A 17,884-nucleotide genomic window follows, 5' to 3' on the forward strand; every position below is an offset into this window, starting at 1 on the left:
CCCCATTTCGCTCTAGAGCTGTGTATTCCTTTTGTATCCCTACCCTACCCCCCAAGCAGGGGGTTGTGTCAGGAATGAATAGTAACCAAAAAGATAGCCAATGAAGCTTCCACCCCCAAAAAGATAGCTATTTTAATAGTCCATTAAGGTGTTGATGAGGACCTACAGATTGGTAGGAATGGGAGAGGACGGACTGGAAAGATGTTCTAAAGGAATAAGTATTAAGTGGTGAGAATTTGGAACTGAGAGGTGAAGGAGAGGAACCATTCAAATATACTACTAATTACACAGGAGACTCAGAGGACCTGGTTCCAAATTCCACCATTACTTACTATCTCTTTGACAAATTACTTCACCTCTCCAGGTCTCAGTGTTCTCATATAAAATGAGGAAGTTGGATTACATGCTTTCTAAGGGGCCTTCCAGTTTTAAAACCTGTGATACTAACATTAGTTTGGGCATGCTTGCATTGCTGGTGGGACTTTCCAGACCATGCCCACAGCATCCCACAGGTGATCATCCTGGATTCTGCCTGGGGGGCCCCAAAGCTTTCACCTTATTGTGTGAGAAAAACCCGACCTCCACCATCACTTCTTGACCATTTCCAAACCACCCTGCCACATATCTCCCAACCCTCTCTTGTCAAGTTCTCCTTTATGGGTTGTCATCCCCAATTAGAATATAAGCTCCTTGAGGGAAAGGAATTCTTGCTTGCTTGTATTGAGTGTCGCAAAACAGCCAGTGAAGATTTAATCTACTAAGGATCAAAACTGCACTACAACTTTACATAGCCTTCTGTATGCTAGGCACTGTGTTACATGCTTTACAAATATTATCTCATTTGATCCTCACAACAACCATGGAAGGGAAGTGCTATTATTATCCCCATTTTACATATAAGGAAAGCAAGACAAACTGAGGTTAAATGACTTGCCTGGGGTCACACAATAAGTGTCTGATGCTAGATTTGAACTCAGGTCATTGTGACTCCAAACCCAGTGCTTTATCTATTGTACCACCAACTGCTTCCTAGTGAAGTGGGCAGTCCATACAGGGATCTATGTTGTTTGCTTTGTATTTATATCCCCAGTATTTAGCAAAGTGTCTGGAACATAAGTAAATGCTTGACAAATGATTTATCGTACATTCATTCACATCCTGTAGGCATTTGGAAACATAGGTGTAGAGCTCAGTGCTGAAGATAGAGATTTCACAGTCAACTGTATTAAGGTAGTTGAAACTATGGGAGTAAATGAGATTGCCAAGGGAGAAAAGAGAACAGGACCAAAGACAGAACCTTGGGGACCTCCAACCTTAGTGTTGAAAAGAGGTGCTAGCAAAGGAAAAGCAGTTAGAAAACTCTAAAAGACAACCAAGAGAGTGCAGAGTCTCTGAAGTCATGGGAGTAGGAGTGGTCAGTAAAGTTTAATGCTGCAATGAGATCAAAGGTGCAGAGTGAAAGAGACCACTGAATTTAGGAATTGAGTCATTGATGGGATGTTGCCTAGCACATAAGAGGTTCTTAATAAATGCTTGTTGACTTGAGTGGTCTTTCAGAGAGCAGTTTATATGGAGTGGTGGGAGGTGGCAAATAGATTATCAGGATTTGGCTGAGAGGTGTGGTTAGAAAAGGAAGGATTTATTGTGTAGAAATGTTTATTCAAAAATTAAGCTGTGTGCAAGAGGGGAGAGATGAGACAAGTAGATGGAGATAGAAAGGTCAAGGTATTATGATTTCTTTAAGTATTTTGGAGATGACCATGTTTATAGGCAATTTGGAAGGAGCTAGTGACCAGAGATTGAAAGTGCATGAAGGAGAGGGTGTGACAGATTGAGCAAAGTCCTGGAAAAAGGAGGGTCAAAAGTTGAGTGAAGAGTTACAAAGGTGCAGGTTAAAGGATTTAGTGAGATGTAGGGATACATCTGCTTTGATCACCGGGCTCATGACATGACTTTGTAGGATCATAGAGTCCTAGATCTAGAGCTGGAAGGACTTCAAAGGCCATTTAGCCCAGGCCTTCATTTATATGAGAAAACTCAAGCCAATGGAGGTTAATTGACTTGTCCAAGGTCAGTACCAGATGTGGAGATTGCACCCATTCATGGCACCATGCTGCTTCCAAGGAAAGCAGACAGGTAAAGAGGGAGAGCATTCTTGGGTCATTTTTACAGTGACTAGAATGACCATCCCCAGGGAAACCAATGTTGAGGGATGAGCACGGGTAGCAAGAGTAGAGGAAGACAACACCTAGCTTTGGATGGGTCAAGGAGAGAGAAGACTAGAAAGCCCATGAGGCAACCCTGAGAAAGTCACTGTTTAGCTCTGGTTCCAGCAAAGCATTACTGGCATGCTATTAGTGTGGTGCTGAGTAAGGTAGGCAGAAAGAACAGATGCCTTCAGTTCCCTTGAAGTGGAAAGAAAGCTGAATTTGAACACAAAGGATCTAGCTTCAACTCCCTGCTCTTCATTTTCCTTCCTATATGAACTTGGGTTTGTCAACTTCTCTGAGCCTCAGTTTCCTCAATATATAATTAGAGGTTTGGACTAGATAACCCCAAAGGTCCCTTCCATCCCTAAATCTATGATCCTATAATCATCTTTATCTTACCAGAATGATGAGACTCAAGTTTTTACCAAAGGGATTATTTCTGAATGAATGAAAATACAAAGGAAAAAGTATGCGCTCTCATTCTGATGCATCAATAAAACTTAATTCCCCTTTTCTTTGCCAGCTAAGGATGTTTCCTAACCTTTTCTCTGCCTATTTAATAAACAAACAACCAACCAAAAAACCTTTGCTTTTTTAAGGTTTGGATTAGAGATTCTGTCTTAAGTGTTGTGTAGGATGCTTGAAGACACGATTTTTGAGTTGTTATGGATGATGATTCCTTTGGCTGTTGCAGACCATAGTTATATTGCAGGGATTGTAAATAAAAGTGCTTGGGCTTTAAATGGCCTGTCAGAAAGCATTTGGTGCTGGCAGGATGAGATTAGATGATAGCTCTTTGAGCCTAAAAAAGTACTTTGGAAGAGGCTGCCAAGTGCAAGGTATTGCTCGGAAAGAACTGAAAAGATCACTTTCCTTTTGGCAATTTTCTCTGCTGTTTCTGCTCCATCCTCTTAGGAGATTCCGATCAAATAGAGTGTGTCTGCCAGGGAATTTATTTTTGTTCAGGACAGATTGTCTAGAGGTTCCATTTCCTGCTTTAACAACTGTGGGTTTTTTTTAGTTACAGGTTTAAAAAGCCCTTAAAAAATACAGTGCCTGAAAATGATAAATTAGGGGATATGAGAAAACTGGAACACTAATATACTGTTGGTGGAGTTGTGAATTGATCCAGCCATTCTGGAGAGCAATTTGGAACTATGCCCAAAGGGCTATAAAACAGTGCATACCCTCTGATCCCGTAATAACCATCATTTACAGCAAATGGAGAAGTTTTGAATGCTGTGGTTAAGTTCACTTACCTTGGTGTTCTACTTTCCAGGGATGTACACATTGATAGTGAAGTTGATACACAAGTTGCCAGAGCTAGCTCAGTGTTCGCGAGGCTCCAAAGGAAAGTATGGGAGAGAAGAGGTATTAGACTAAACTGAAGATCTACAGAGCTGTTGTGCTGACCTCATTGTTGCGTGCCTGTGAAACCTGTACAGTATATCAGGTTCATGCTAGGAAACTGAATCAATTCCATTTGAATTGTCTTAGAATCTGAAGAGCACCTGGTAGGGTAAGGTACCAAACACTGAGGTCCTTACTCTAACTAAACTGCCAAACATTCAAATTCTACTTCAGAGAGCACAGCTCTGATGGGTTTGCCACATTGTTCAAATTCAAAACGTATGCTTGCCAAAAAACAGTTTTATGGAGAACTCACACAGGCCAAGGGTTCACCTGGTGGTCAGAAGAAGAGATACAAGGACATTCTCAAGGTCTCTCTTAAGAACTTTGGAATTGATTGTGTGACATGGGAGACACTAACACAGGATTGCTCAGCGTGGAGTACCCTCATCAGAGAAAGTGCTGTGCTCTCTGAGCAAAGCAGAATTGAAAACAACTCAAAGGAAATGCAGGATGCATAAATTTAGAGAATCCACCCCAAATGTTCACATGGACTATTTGCGCCCAATCTGTCGTAGAGTGTTCCAAGCTTGTATTGGTCTGATCAGGCACAGTTGGACGCATTGAAACCTCACTCTAACATAATGATATGATTTTGGTCCTCTTCAAGAACGAAAGACAACCACCAATCACCACCACTACTAGGTCTCCATTCCCAAAGAGATTTTTTTTAAAAGGGGAAAGGACCTATTTTGTACAAAAATATTTCTAGCAGCTCTTTTTGTGGTGGCAAAGAATTGGAAGTTGAGGGGATGCCTGTCAATTGAGGAATGACTGAACAAGTTGTGGTAGTATGATTGTAATGGAATGTAATTGTGGTATAAGAAATGAAAAGCAGGATGACTTCAGAAAAACCTGGAAATACTTACATGAACTGATGGAGAGTGAATTGAGCAGAACCAGGAGAACATTGTACACAATAACAGCAATATTGTATAGTAAATAACTGTGAATGACTTAGCTATTCTCACAATACAATGATCCAAGACAATCCCAAAGGACTCTTGATGAAAAATAGTATGTACCTCCAGAGAAAGAACTGATGATATCTGAATGCAAACCAAAGCTTCGCTTTTTTCTTTTTCTTTCTTTCTTTCTTTCTTTCTTTCTTTCTTTCTTTCTTTCTTTCTTTCTTTCTTTCTTTCTTTCTTCCTTCTTCTTTCCTTCTTCTTCCTCTTCTTCCTTTCTTTCTTTCTTTCTTTCTTTCTTTCTTTCTTTCTTTCTTTCTTTCTTTCTTTCTTTCTTTCTTCCTTCCTTCCTTCCTTCCTTCCTTCCTTCCTTCCTTCCCTCTTTGAGTTTTCTTCCACAAAATGACTAATATGGAAATATGCTTTACATGTATAACCCATATCAGATTGCTTACTGTCTTGGAGAGGGAGGGATAGAATTTGGAACTCAAAACTTAAAAAAAGAATGTTAAAATTTGTTTTTACATGTGATTGGGGAAAAATAAACAGTGCCTGGCATATAGTAGGCACTTAATAAAGGCTGGTTTTCTGGCTGACTCTACCAAACTTTACAAATAAATAAAAGGGACAAATTTTTCCTGACTACATCCTGGTAGATATACTTAAATGCACTTAATGGACCAAAATGAAGTCACTCTGAGGAAGAGTGGAGGAGAAGGAAGAGATCTAGATAATCCCCCAATAAAGTAATCAATTTCTGGGTAACTAGGAGTTAGCCATAGCTTTTTTTTTCTTTTCTAAGTTACTAGATTTCCCTTACCCCATGACACCCAATAGCACATTTCCTAGATCAATAGAACACATAAATAAATAGTTTATAGACAATATCAAAGCAAGATAATTAAGGGGATAATAAGAGCACTTAGCTGACCTTTGTGAGTTCAAGTCACTAGGCCCGGATAAACAACAACCTATGGTATGAAAAGAACTGGGAGCTGTGATATCTGAGCCACTGTCAATATTCCTTGAAAGATCATGGAGGATGGGAAAGATGTCCCCAAATGCAGAAAGGTAAATGTCCTGATTTTCAAAAAAGGGAAGAGAGTGGTATCTACAAACTGTAGTCCAGGGATTTCAACTTTCTAGAAAAATTCTAGAATATATTATATTATGGTTTGTAAACATCTAGAAAAGGAAGTAATGATAGCATTAAATAGGAAAAAATAGCATCAAAGGGAAGGATGTAGATATAGTTCACCTAATTATTAACAATGCCTTTGCTATTCTCATGCTAGATGGGGGCTTGACTTAATACCTTCAGCCCAGAGAAAGAGACCTTTGTCCCTCTCCATTCATCCTCCCATGTGTCCACCCCCATCTGCCTGTCCCCACTTGCCTCCTATCTGTGTCTGTGTCAGATCCCCAGGTGTCTGCTACCCATCCCCCAACCCCAACATCCTGCTCTTGCTTCTTTTTCCCACCCTGGCCCTCATGTGTCCTTGAACAGTGTGCTGACCACTTTCTCCACAGGTCCCCTGTCCCCTTCCTGCCTCCCTAGGTCCCTCCCTTCCTCATGTCAGGCAAATTCAAATGACTATAATTACATAGAGATTTGTGGAAAGTTCCACTTAGGTGAAGCAAGAACTGTCAGTAATAATGGGAGTGAATTTGAGACAGATTGAATGACCACACCCAGAGAGTAGTCATTAATGGCTTGATTTCAGCCTGGAAAATCATCTTCATTAGTGTTTCCCAGGAATCTGTGCTTGTTCCTGTCCTAGACCAGGATGATGTTATAAATGGCATACGTGTCAAATATGCTGATGACAAAAATTTAGGGAATGTATTAATACAATGGATGTCAGGACAGAAGAAAAAAATATCTACCAGGCTAGCAGAGTGGGAAAGATCTAATAAGATTTAGTAGGGATAATGTAGTATTCCAATTTTACTTGATAACATTCTAAATAAAATAGTAGAAATTAAATTTAGTGATTGAAGTGGGATAAATAAATCTTACATTTGGGTTAAAAATAGTCTTTAACTAGTACAAGATGTGCAATATATGGCTATACCACAGTACATCTTCAAAAGATCTAGGTAATTTAGTGCACTAAATGCTCAGTATAAATCAGCAGTGTGATATGGTAATCATAAATCCAGTACTAACTTGGACTACAACAGGAAAGACAGTTTCCAGGAACTGAGGGATGATATTCTATCTTAGTCAGATGACACATGGAGTGAATCAGTTCTTGGCACTATATTTTAGGAAGAGTTTGGCCATCGGGAGTGTGTCCAGAGGAGAGTGATCAAGGTGGCTGAGGGCTTTGGCAAAGATCATACCATACGATAATTGGTTGAAAGAACTAGAATTGTTTCGCCTGGAGATGAGAAGATTTAGAGGAAACAGTCTTAATTTTGATTATGTGAAGACCTGTCATGTCAGAGAAGGATTAGATCTTTTGTGTCCAGCCACAGTGGATAGAAATGGAAACGATGGACAGAAATTGTAGAAAAGTTGTTGTTGGTCCTTTGTTCTCCTTCTTGAAGATAACCAATGACATCGAAAGGGTGATGTCTTGTCTTTCAAGTGAATTGGGTATGAGTAGGACAGAGCTGCAAAAAGTCGTCAGCCTCTCTCTCTCCTCCGGAGTCATCAAAGTCCAACAACTGCAAGTAGATTTCAGCTCAAAGTAAGGAAAAACTTCCATACAACTAGGCCTGTCTAAAGATGGAATAAGCTGTCTCACCAAATATAGACAGTTCATGCTTTACTTTACATAGTGTGAATTTGTCTGCAAGTGTGGGGAAGGGATGGAGGGAAGGAGGGAAGCAGTAAAGGGGTCATGGGCCCATGGAGGGAGGGCCCAAACATGGTTCAAGGACACATGGGGTTTGAAGACAGAGAAGCGAGAGCAGGAGGAAGAACATGCCTGCCCAGAACCAAGAGGAAGGACATATGGGAGGCAGACACGGACATAGACAGGATATGACAAGTGACACATGGGACCAGGTAGAGACACATGGTACCCGATGGAGGAGGGATGAAAGACAAAGATGCTAGGGCAGGACATGACAGAGGGTGGGCTGAGCAGGGCAAAGGTTTCCTCTCTCCAGGCCCAGAGGTCTGTAGCATGTGTCTGTTCTTTTGCTTTCACATGGAGAGGGTTTTTTTTCAGGTTTTTAAAAAGTTTTCTTTAGGGGAGAGGGAGAGGCTATTTAGCACTGAGTGGAGGAGCAGGAGCAGGGAGAGAGAGAGCACAGTTCTACACAATAAAAAATTAACATGGTTGTTTTTTTGGAATGCAGACTTTTTTTTAAATTCTTTCCATAAGGTCGATTTTTTAATTTGAATTTCCATAAAGCAAAAACTATTTGTATTGAGTTTTCTCTCAGTCAAAATGTTCAAGGAAAGGCTGGACGATCACTAACCAAGAATGTTGTAGAAAAGATACTTAGTCAGATCCTAGTTAAACTGGATTGCCTCTGAAATCCCTTCTAACGCTGAGATTACGGGAACATGTGAGGTCTCATCCATTAAAGGACATGAAGCCCAATTTTCTGATATAATACCCATTTCTCAGACCAAACACATATCATCAGCCATTTCTTCTTATTCAAGAAGAGAAATTATTCTATTCATTTTTGAGGAGAAAGAATCAGTTTGGGCTGTTGGCCCTTTGCCCATCAGCTAAAATGCCATGGTCCCCTGTGTGTTTTCTGCTCTGTAGCTTCTCAAAGCTACCTCTTACCTCTCTTATTTTTCTAATAAGGTTATTTCTGTTACAATAGAATTATTTTCTGAAAGAAATTAGGTTTCAAACACTACTTAGCATATTCTGCGTTGTAATTATTTGTTATCTTAAAATATATGCATCTTTCTCCCAAGTAGACTGCTTTTCCCCAAGTCATCCTCTTTCTAACTTCCAGATTACTCTCTATGGCATCACCAACCTCTAAGTCATTCAAGCTCACAACCCAGGTGTCATCTTTCACTTCTCACTCTCACCTCCCCCACCCCATATCCAATTACTTCTCAAGTCTTGTTCTTTCTACCTTCATAATGTCTCTCACATAGCCCTCCTTCTCTCCTCTGACCCTGCCACCACCCTCACGTAGGCCCTTATCATCTCGCACCTTAAATATTTCAATAGGCTTTTGGTTGCTTTCCCTGCCTCAAGTCTCTCCTTACTACAATCCAACATCCACTCATCTGTCAAATCGATACTCCTAAAACACAGGGTTCACCATATCACACCCCTCCCCCCCAATTAATAAACTTCAGGAATTCCCTGTCACCTTCAAGATCAAATGTGAAAGCCTTGGTTTGGCATTCAGAGTACTCCTTCTACCTTTTCAATAATTTATAGCTTATATACCCTGGGATCCAGTGACACTGAACTCCTTGCTATTCTTCTTACAAGATATTCCATTTCCTAATTCCGTGTGTTATGTATTTTTAGAGGAAAGTGGAATTTATTTAATTTTTAAAAAATATTATTTATTTTAAAACTCTTTTCTTTCTAAATTCTGAGTTCCAGATTCTTTCCCTGACTCCCACTCCTGCCCCACTCACTGAGAAGGCAAACAATATATCAATTATGCATGTGAAATCATGCAAAACATATTTCCATATTAGCCATATTTCCAAAAAAATGCAAAGAAAAAAACAAAGAAAGAAAATTATACTTGGACTTGCACTCGGTGTTCAACGGTTCTCCCTCTATAGGTAGGTAGCATTTCTTTTTTTTAATTGATATTTTGTAGTTTTCAGCATTGATTTCCACAAGATTTTGAGTTCCAAATTTTCTCCCCATTTCTACCCTCCCCCCACTCCAAGATGGCATATATTCTGATTGCTCCGTTCCCCAGTCAGCTCTCCCTTCTATCACCCCCGTTCCCCTCCCCTCCATCCCTTTTTCCCTTACTTTCTTGTAGGGCAAGATAGATTTCTATGCCCCATTGCCTGTATATCTTCTTTTCCCGTTGCATGCAAAAACAGCCTCTTTTTTGAGCATCAGCTTTTAGAACTTTGAGTTCCAAATTCTCTCCCTTCCTCCCTCCCCACCCACTCTGCCTAAGAAGGCAAGCAATTCAACATAGGCTACACATGTAACATTATGCAAAACACTCCTATAAATAGTCATGTTGTGGAAGACTAAATATATTTCCTTCCCTCCTATCCTGTCCCATTTATTCAGTTTTCTCCCTTGAACCTATCCCTTTTCAAAAGTGTTTGCTTTTGATTACTTCTTCCCCCCATCTGCCCTCCATTCTATAGTCCCCCTTTTTATCCCCTTCCCCCTACTTTCATGTGGAGTAAGATACCCAATTAAGTGTGTATGTTATTCCCTCCTCAAGTCAAATCCCATGAGAGCAAGATTCACTCATTCCCTCTCACCTGTCCCCTCTTCCCTTCCAACGAAGTGCTTTTTCTTGCCACTTTTATGTGAGATAATTTACCCCATTCTATCTCTCCTTTTCTCCCTCTCTCAATATATTCCTCTCTCATCCCTTAATTTGATTTTATTTTTTTAGATATCATCCCTTCATATTCTTTTAAGGTGTTATTTTCCTCAGTATATTTTTGGGTCTCCTTTACTAAGTCATTGACTTGTTTTTCATGATTTTCTTGCATCACTCTCATTTCTCTTCCCAATTTTTCTTCTATTTCTCTTACTTGCTTTTCCAAACCCTTTTTGAGCTCTTCCATGGCCTGAGACCAATTTATATTTTTTCTTGGAGGCTTTTGATGTAGGCTCTTTGACTTTGTTTACTTCTTCTGGATGTATGTTTTGGTCTTCTTTGTCACCAAGGAAAGATTCCAAAGTCTGAATCTGAATCTGAGTCTGTTTTCGCTGCCTGTTCACGTTCCCAGCCAACTACTTGATCCTTGAGCTTTTGGTAAAAGTATGACTGCTTGTAGAGTAGAGAGTCCTTTGTCCCAAGCTTTAGGGGCCTTGTGCTGCTATTTTCAGATCTACTTCTACACTGAAAGCTCTGCCACACCAGTGCTACTCCTCCCCCAAGAACCACCAACCGGGACCGTGACTGAGATCCAAACAGGCTCTGCACTCCTGCTCTGATCTGCCGCTTAATTCTTCCCACTTGGTGAGCCTGGGGCTGGAAGCAACTGCAGCTGGTGGCAGCCCCAGAGCTGCCTTTACCAGAGAGACTTGCTGTAAACTTTTAAAATATTTTTCATTATAGTACCTTTTAGCACAATGTAGTTTTCCTGATTATCTCTTTCAATTAGGTCTGTTTTTTTTCTTTTGCTTTGTCTGGGATGATGATTGCCACCCCAGCCCTCATCACTTCAGCTGAAGCATAATAGATTCTGCTCCAGCTCTTCATTTTACCTCTGTGTGTGTCTTTCTGTCCCAAGTGTGTCTCTTATACACAACATATTGTTGGATTATGATTTCTAATAGATTCTGCTATCTTCTTCCATTTTATGGGTGAGCTCATCCCATTCATATTCACAGTTATGATCAGTAACTCTTTGTATCTCCCTCCATCACATTTTCTTATGTTTATCCTTCTCACTTTTATCCTGTCCCTCTTCAAAAGTCTGTCTTGCTTCTGATGACTGCCTCCCCCAATCTGCCTCTCCCTCTTACCACCCCTGCCAATATCTTTTATCCTCTTTTCCTTCTATCTGCCTATTGGCTAAGATGGATTGCTATACACAACTCTGTGTGTGTGTGTGTGTGTGTGTGTATTCTTCCCTCTTTGAACCAATTCCAATGAGAGTGAGGTTCAGGCATTGCTGTAGCTGTTTTCACATTGTTGTCTTCTTCTGCATTTATATCTTAGCCTTTCCTGATGCCATAGTAGCTTTTTATGTCCAAATTATTATTTTTGTTGTTGTTTGCTCATTTTCCCAGTCTATTTCTTCACTTTGAACTTTATGTTAAAGTAGCTTCAGGATTTTTCATGCTGCTCTTTTCAGAGCTAGTTCTGGGGCTCCACAAGTTTTTGGTGCTTCTAAAGTGGCATTATCCTAGGAAAGGTGTGGTCACTCTTTTCACGGTCTGAATTGTGGTCTTTACCCAGGAAGGGCTCCTGCAAGTACTGATGTTCCTATTGGTCTTAGAACTATGACCAGGTTCCCTAATCTCTTGAAGCTTCAAGTGCTACCACGTCTCTTGGCTCTGGAACTGTGACCAAGGCCCCTGATTCCTTGTGACGAATCACAGGCATTCATCTCCATCTTAGAACTGTGACCCAGAACTACTTATGGTCAATAGAGTTGCCAATCAGCACCAGCTGAACCCAGTGCCAACAAAGGGTCCCCTGTAATCTCCTTCTGACCAGTTATTTGACTCCTTAGCATTTCTGGGCTGAGAGCTCCTGAAGTTGCTGGTGCTGCTGTTGGAATGGCTTTCTGAAGACCTAAACTGTCTTAGGCTGGAAAAATGTCTCCCTCTGATCTTTTTTTTTGGCTCTGCTGCTCCAGAATTTGATTTGAGGCATATTTTAAAAGTTGCTCGGAAGGAAATGTTGAGAGAATTAAGCTGAGCCGTGGATTGTACTCCACCATCTTGGCTCCCAAAAATCACTCCATATACTTTCACTGGCCATCCCCCATGCCTGGAAAACTCTTCTTCCTCATCTCTGCCTCCTGGCTTTTCTGATTTTCTTCAAGTCCCAGCTAAAATCACAACTTCTACAAGAAGCCCCTCTCAATTTCACCTAATGATAGTGCCTTCCCTCTGTGATTGTTTCCAACTGATCCTGGATATACTTTGTTTATACATGGTCATTTGCATGTTGGATTCTCATTAGACTATGTGTTTTCTTAGAGAGGGGACTGTCTTGGCCTTTGTAACCCCAGCTTACTATGGTGCTTGGCACATAGCAGGCTCTTAGTAAACATAGTTTTTTAAAAAATGTAAGTGAGGCTACAAGGCAGACTAGGCTACAAGGCAGACAAGGCTACAAGGTCATTTAGTACAAGAGACACAGAAAGTCTCTAGGAGGTGAGAGAAAGATGAACTCTCAGTCAAAATAGCAAAGGCCTCATGGAACAGGTGGGACTGAAGAACGGGTGGAGGCTTCAACCTTCCTAGCTGCTTTCCAGACTATGTAAGTGGCCCTGAGGGAATGGATAAGTCAACTGTTTGGAGTTTGAAATGATTTTACATATGAAACAAGAGCAGAATAACTACTACAAACCATGACTTCTTAAATAATTATTTCTGTTTTCCCAAATATGCATACATATGTGCATGCATGTGTGTGTATATATATATACACACATACACACATATATACACATACACACATATATACATACGCATACACATATATAATACACACATATACACACATATATATACATGCATACATACATATGTGTGTATATATATACACACACATAAACACACATATAGTTTAGATAAGTGCAGCTTTGAATCTCCCCCCCCCAGCTCTTATAAAATATTGCAGTGCATTTACTGTTATCTTCCTTTCTGCACCATCCACAATCCTCTATTATTCCCTTCTGTGTTTGGGTTTTGGTCATTGTTTGGTGTTTTTTAATGTGAAAATTGTTATATATTTTTCAAATTATATAGAAAACCAATTTTTAACTTTGATTTTTAAAATATGGTTTGATTTTCTTTTTTGCCTTTGCAAAATTTAAAAAAAAAACATCTTAACAGTCTATCTCCTATAAGGATGGGGCTGATAGCGAAGAGGCTGGGAACAAGGAGGTGGAGGAAAACAGAAATGTGCTTTTTCTGATGCTTCCTGGGGGCCTTGCTTGTACTTTTCAATTCTGCTGCTGTCAAGCTCCATTAGGAGTTTTAGGCATCATCCTGCTACCTCTGAGACCTGGCCTTCCACTTGCCCCAGCTGAAATGAAGCCAGCACCAGGGCTCTGTAAGCAGGAAAATTGATATAAAGATCTTAAAACAGTCCTGGTTCACCTCAGGGACTCTCTAGCTATTCCTCTTTCACCAAATGCTGAGTCCTTACCCTCCCTACATCCATCCTTCTCGGGCATCAGGCCATTGACTTACAGGTATTACAGTGTGGCTTTTGTGGCAGGGTTAAAATATATTGCTAAATGACCAACGCTCAGCCTCTGGCATAGCTTTATTGAAACACCCAGTGGAAAAGACTAGTAAAAATCAACATGGTGCAAATGAAGTGGAAAAACAGTTAAGTGGCTACCATGTGTCAAGTACTGTACTAATAAGTGGAGGTACAAATAGGAAACTAGACAGTCCCCTAGCTTGAGGAGCTTACATTCTCACTGCAAAAGACAACACAAAGAGACAGTTGGCACAGTGGATAGAGTGCTGGGCATGGAATGAGGAAGACCCGAATTCAAATGTAACCTCAGACGTTTAATACCTCTACGACCCTGGGCAATTCATTAAACCTCCATTTGTCTCAGTTTCCTCAGCTGTAAAATGGAAATTATAGCAGCACCTGTCTTGAAGGGTTGTTGTGACAATGAAATGAGAAAATAAATGCTATTTCCCCTCCCTCAATCCATAACAGTTCAGGTCTTTGAAGATGGCCAGGCAGTACTTAGGTTGTAGCAGAGAAAACAATGGGGAAGATGATGAAGACCTATGGAGCAACACCAGGACAGGTTGTTCCCAACTGAGAGGATAGTGGATCTCAGAGTCAGAATGGAGTGGAGTATGGAATACCTCCAGCAGAAGTAGGGATATAAGGGACATCTAGCTGATGATGGGCATCCAATGCCTGGTTGGAATTAAGCAATGGGGTACTCAGGGATGGGTTGAGGAAGGGAGAGTTCTGTGGCTCCACTCAGGGGTGGCAAGTGGTGCTAGTCTGGATTGTTTGCTACTTGTTCATAGGCTAATGGGGGAAGGATAGAAGAAAGTCCCCAGCACCCTACCTTGGTACAAGTGGTGGTGGCTGATTTTGGCTATTCACTTTCCTATTGTCAAACAAATGAATGAAGACATGTTAGCATTAATGTTTTTTTGTAATGAAGGAAGAACAATTAGCAAGACCATGACTTGTGTTTCCTTTTATCTTTCTATTTCCAAATCTAATTATGTAAGAGACTCTGCTGTGCTCAAAGCTATTAGGTGTAACATTTTATGAGATGATCCTAGTTATCTGATATGTCCGAGCCATGTTAAATTAAAACAAGTTTGGAAATTTTAGTTCAGTAAATACAAGATATTATGCTAAAGCCAAACATAATTTTATTTATTGCTCTCAGTAATTAGCCTGGGAGAGGTAGTGGATGGAGATCTTGGGGCAGAGTTTGACAAGTACTAGCTGTGTGACCCTAAGAAATTTATTTAACCTCTCAATGTCCCCTCCAAAATTATCTTAAACAAGTGTTGATCTGCATTTGTAAGCTCTCTAGACCCCATGACATCTCAGGTCTGGTAGTAGAGAGATAGATAGAGAGATGGCTGGATGAGTGGATAGCCTTAGGAATACACGCCAAAACAGAAAGTGATTTTGTGAATGTGCTAATGGTTTTGACAAACTCAGTATTATTCTCTGACATTTGCTAACGTGATTCTGTACAGTTTCATTTCTTAGAACACTCAATCACCAAGCAAAGTTGTCCGTGAACCAAATATTTAGGCTGTGTCTGTATTGCTCTCAGTTTCTTCCGGCCTGTGGAGGGCAGGGAAACGTAGGCATTGGTATAAAGATGGCCAAGTCTTGGCTCTCCTCAGCAGCACAGGGTTCAAAGACAGCTCTGGGGGACTCATGATGGAGGGAGCTATCTACATCCACAGAGGGAACTACCTAGTCTGAGTGCAGACTGAGGCAAACTGTTTGCTCTCTTTTTTTTTCCTCTTCTTTTTTGGTTTTGCTTCTATCTCATGATTCATTCCATCGGTCATGATTCTTCTTTGCAAGTTGACTATTGTGTATATGAGTTTGATGAGAAGGTATATGTAGAACATATATCAGATTCCATGCTGTCTTGGGGGGGAGGGGAGGAGGGAGGGAGGGGAAGAAAATTTGGAACTCAAGAACTTGTGGAGCTGAGTGTTGTGAACTAAAAATTAAAAATCTAAAAATCTTTTTTAAAAAGATAACCAAGTCTGAGATCCATACCACCCACAACGAGTCCCACGAATGGCATCAAGAAACCAAGTCACAAAGATACATCTCTGAAAGGAAGTGACCCCAAGTTTCTGAGAACCACAAACTTTGCTAAGAAGCATAACAAGGAAGGACTGATAAAGATCCAGTGCAACATTACTAAAAGCATCCATGCCCAAGAAGAGGTCTTCAAGGCCCTTACCACCCAGATCCGTAAATCCAGGTTTCTCAGGGCCCAAATCACCAAGCTGCCAGGCCCCAAAACCACCACTAGATGCAGTGGCCCTAAGATTGCCACCAAACTCACAGGCCCCAAGGTTAGCGTTAGATGTGTAGGCCCCAAGATCTCCAAGCTTAATTTAAGGTTTCAAAGCCCACTGAACCAAAGGTTACTAAGTCTACTGTCCCCAAGGTCATCAAGTCTAATGTCAAGGTTACCAAGTCTCGCTCTAGAAAGTTACCAAACTCAGTGACTCCAAGACTGATAAATCCACTGAGCTCAAAGCTGCCAAGGCCAGCAACCCTAAGGGAGTGAAATCCAAAACTTATAGTACTAAGTTAGCCCTTGGGGCAAAAGCTATTAATCCTAAGCCTTCAAAATAGATGCTTCAGGACAGAAGGACTTGATTAAACACTAAACCATAGTTTTACTTAGCCAGGTTAATGAGTCACAAAAACACAAAAATAGGTAGGGAATAAACAGGCTAAACCATATTTTCAACAATGACCTTCATACAAGAAGTATAAAGAGATATTGAAGAAGTGTGTGATCAGGAGAAAGGTCAGTCAGCCAATGAGAATTTAGTGGGTGTGTGTTATGTGCCAGGCACAGTGTTAAGCACCGGGACTGTAAGAAAGGCAAAAATATAGTTATTGCCCTCAAGGAGCTCGCATTCTAACGGGATAATAAAACATAAAAACAACATACATACAAAGATATACACTGTGGATGGAAGGAATCTCAAAGGAAGGCATTAGCTGAGTGGGAGGAGGGAGGAAGGTGACCTAGAAAGGCCTCTTATGGAAGTTGAGTTTTGAGTGGAGTCTTGAAAGAGGTCAAGGAAGCCAGGAGGCCCAGTTGAGGAGAGAGAGTATTCCAGGAATGAGCTATTTCCAGTGAAAAGTCACAGAATCATGGGATGGAGTGTCATGTTTGAAGAACAGCAAAGAGTATGTGGAGAGTTGTAAGGAGTAAGAAGACTGGAAAGGAAGGAAGGGGTCAGGTTGCTATTTATCCCAGACATATTCATGGTGCAGGTCTTCAAATCAGTGACTCACAGGGGCTAGGTGAGGTGGAAGTAGAGGAAGCAGATGCTTGCTGCTTTTGCCTCGCTCACTGAGCACTCCATGGAATGGTAGATTATCCCCCCTCAATCCCTATCTTCTTTACATGTCCACTGGGCCCTCTCACCTTCTCCTCTACTGTGGTGCTATGGGGAAATTACTGGATTTAGAGTTAGGGGGACCCAAGACTGAATTCTGGATCTACCACTCCCTTAATGGTTATATGATTTTAGGAAGTGACTTCTCTCTGGGCCTTCATTCCTTTACTTGTAAAATGAAGGGTTCTGGATGAGATGGTCTCTAATATCCTTGCCAGCTCCAACTCTATGATACTGTGATCCTAGACCACCTCCTCTCACATTCTTTCCATTCCTTTTGTTCTCTGAAAGCAGACTTTCTTCCAGAGATACATCTCTTAGAACCCTTTCCAAGACCAGCTTCTAGAAGGTCACTATTGAAAATGTAGTATAGACTCCTCACTTCCCAGTCCTACTTTCAGACCTTCTCTCTGCCACCATTACTCAGCAACTACCTTTAAAGTTTACCTTGTCCTCTCTTGTTGCTGTCATGTATAAGCCTTCAAATCACTCTCTATCCTCCCCAATAAAAAAAAACTGGTTCATGGTCATCATGGCTAGCACAACCGCTGTCTTCTTTCTAGAATGATTGATTCCCAGTACTATAGCCTCTGTTTCCAGCTTCTTTCAACCACACACAGGAGTAGCCATTCCTTATAAACCCCCATCCACTAAACGGAATGTTCCAGGATACCAAGTTATATCTGTACTAATCACAGCCAACCCATAACTTAGTAGCTAAGTCTTAGATTATTGCCTGAAGTTCTTAGTGGTTGAGCATTTTGTTAATGGTTATATACCCAAGTAAGAGTTAGGAACAGGTCTTTCTGATTGCACAGTCAGTACTCCATTCACTATACCACACACCTCTCATACAAATGGTGAGGAATATAAATTTGGTACTAAAATACAGACAGACACTGAGAGGCAG

The 17,884-nt window shown here is 40.8% G+C and overlaps 1 pseudogene; it reads right to left on the reverse strand.

Moving 5' to 3' along the window:
- Positions 1–17,884, reverse strand: part of LOC118833242 — a 632,463-nt pseudogene that overhangs the window by 548,353 nt on the left and 66,226 nt on the right.

This window comes from Trichosurus vulpecula (assembly GCF_011100635.1).
Source record: "Trichosurus vulpecula isolate mTriVul1 chromosome X unlocalized genomic scaffold, mTriVul1.pri SUPER_X_unloc_6, whole genome shotgun sequence".
Taxonomy (NCBI): domain Eukaryota; kingdom Metazoa; phylum Chordata; class Mammalia; order Diprotodontia; family Phalangeridae; genus Trichosurus; species Trichosurus vulpecula.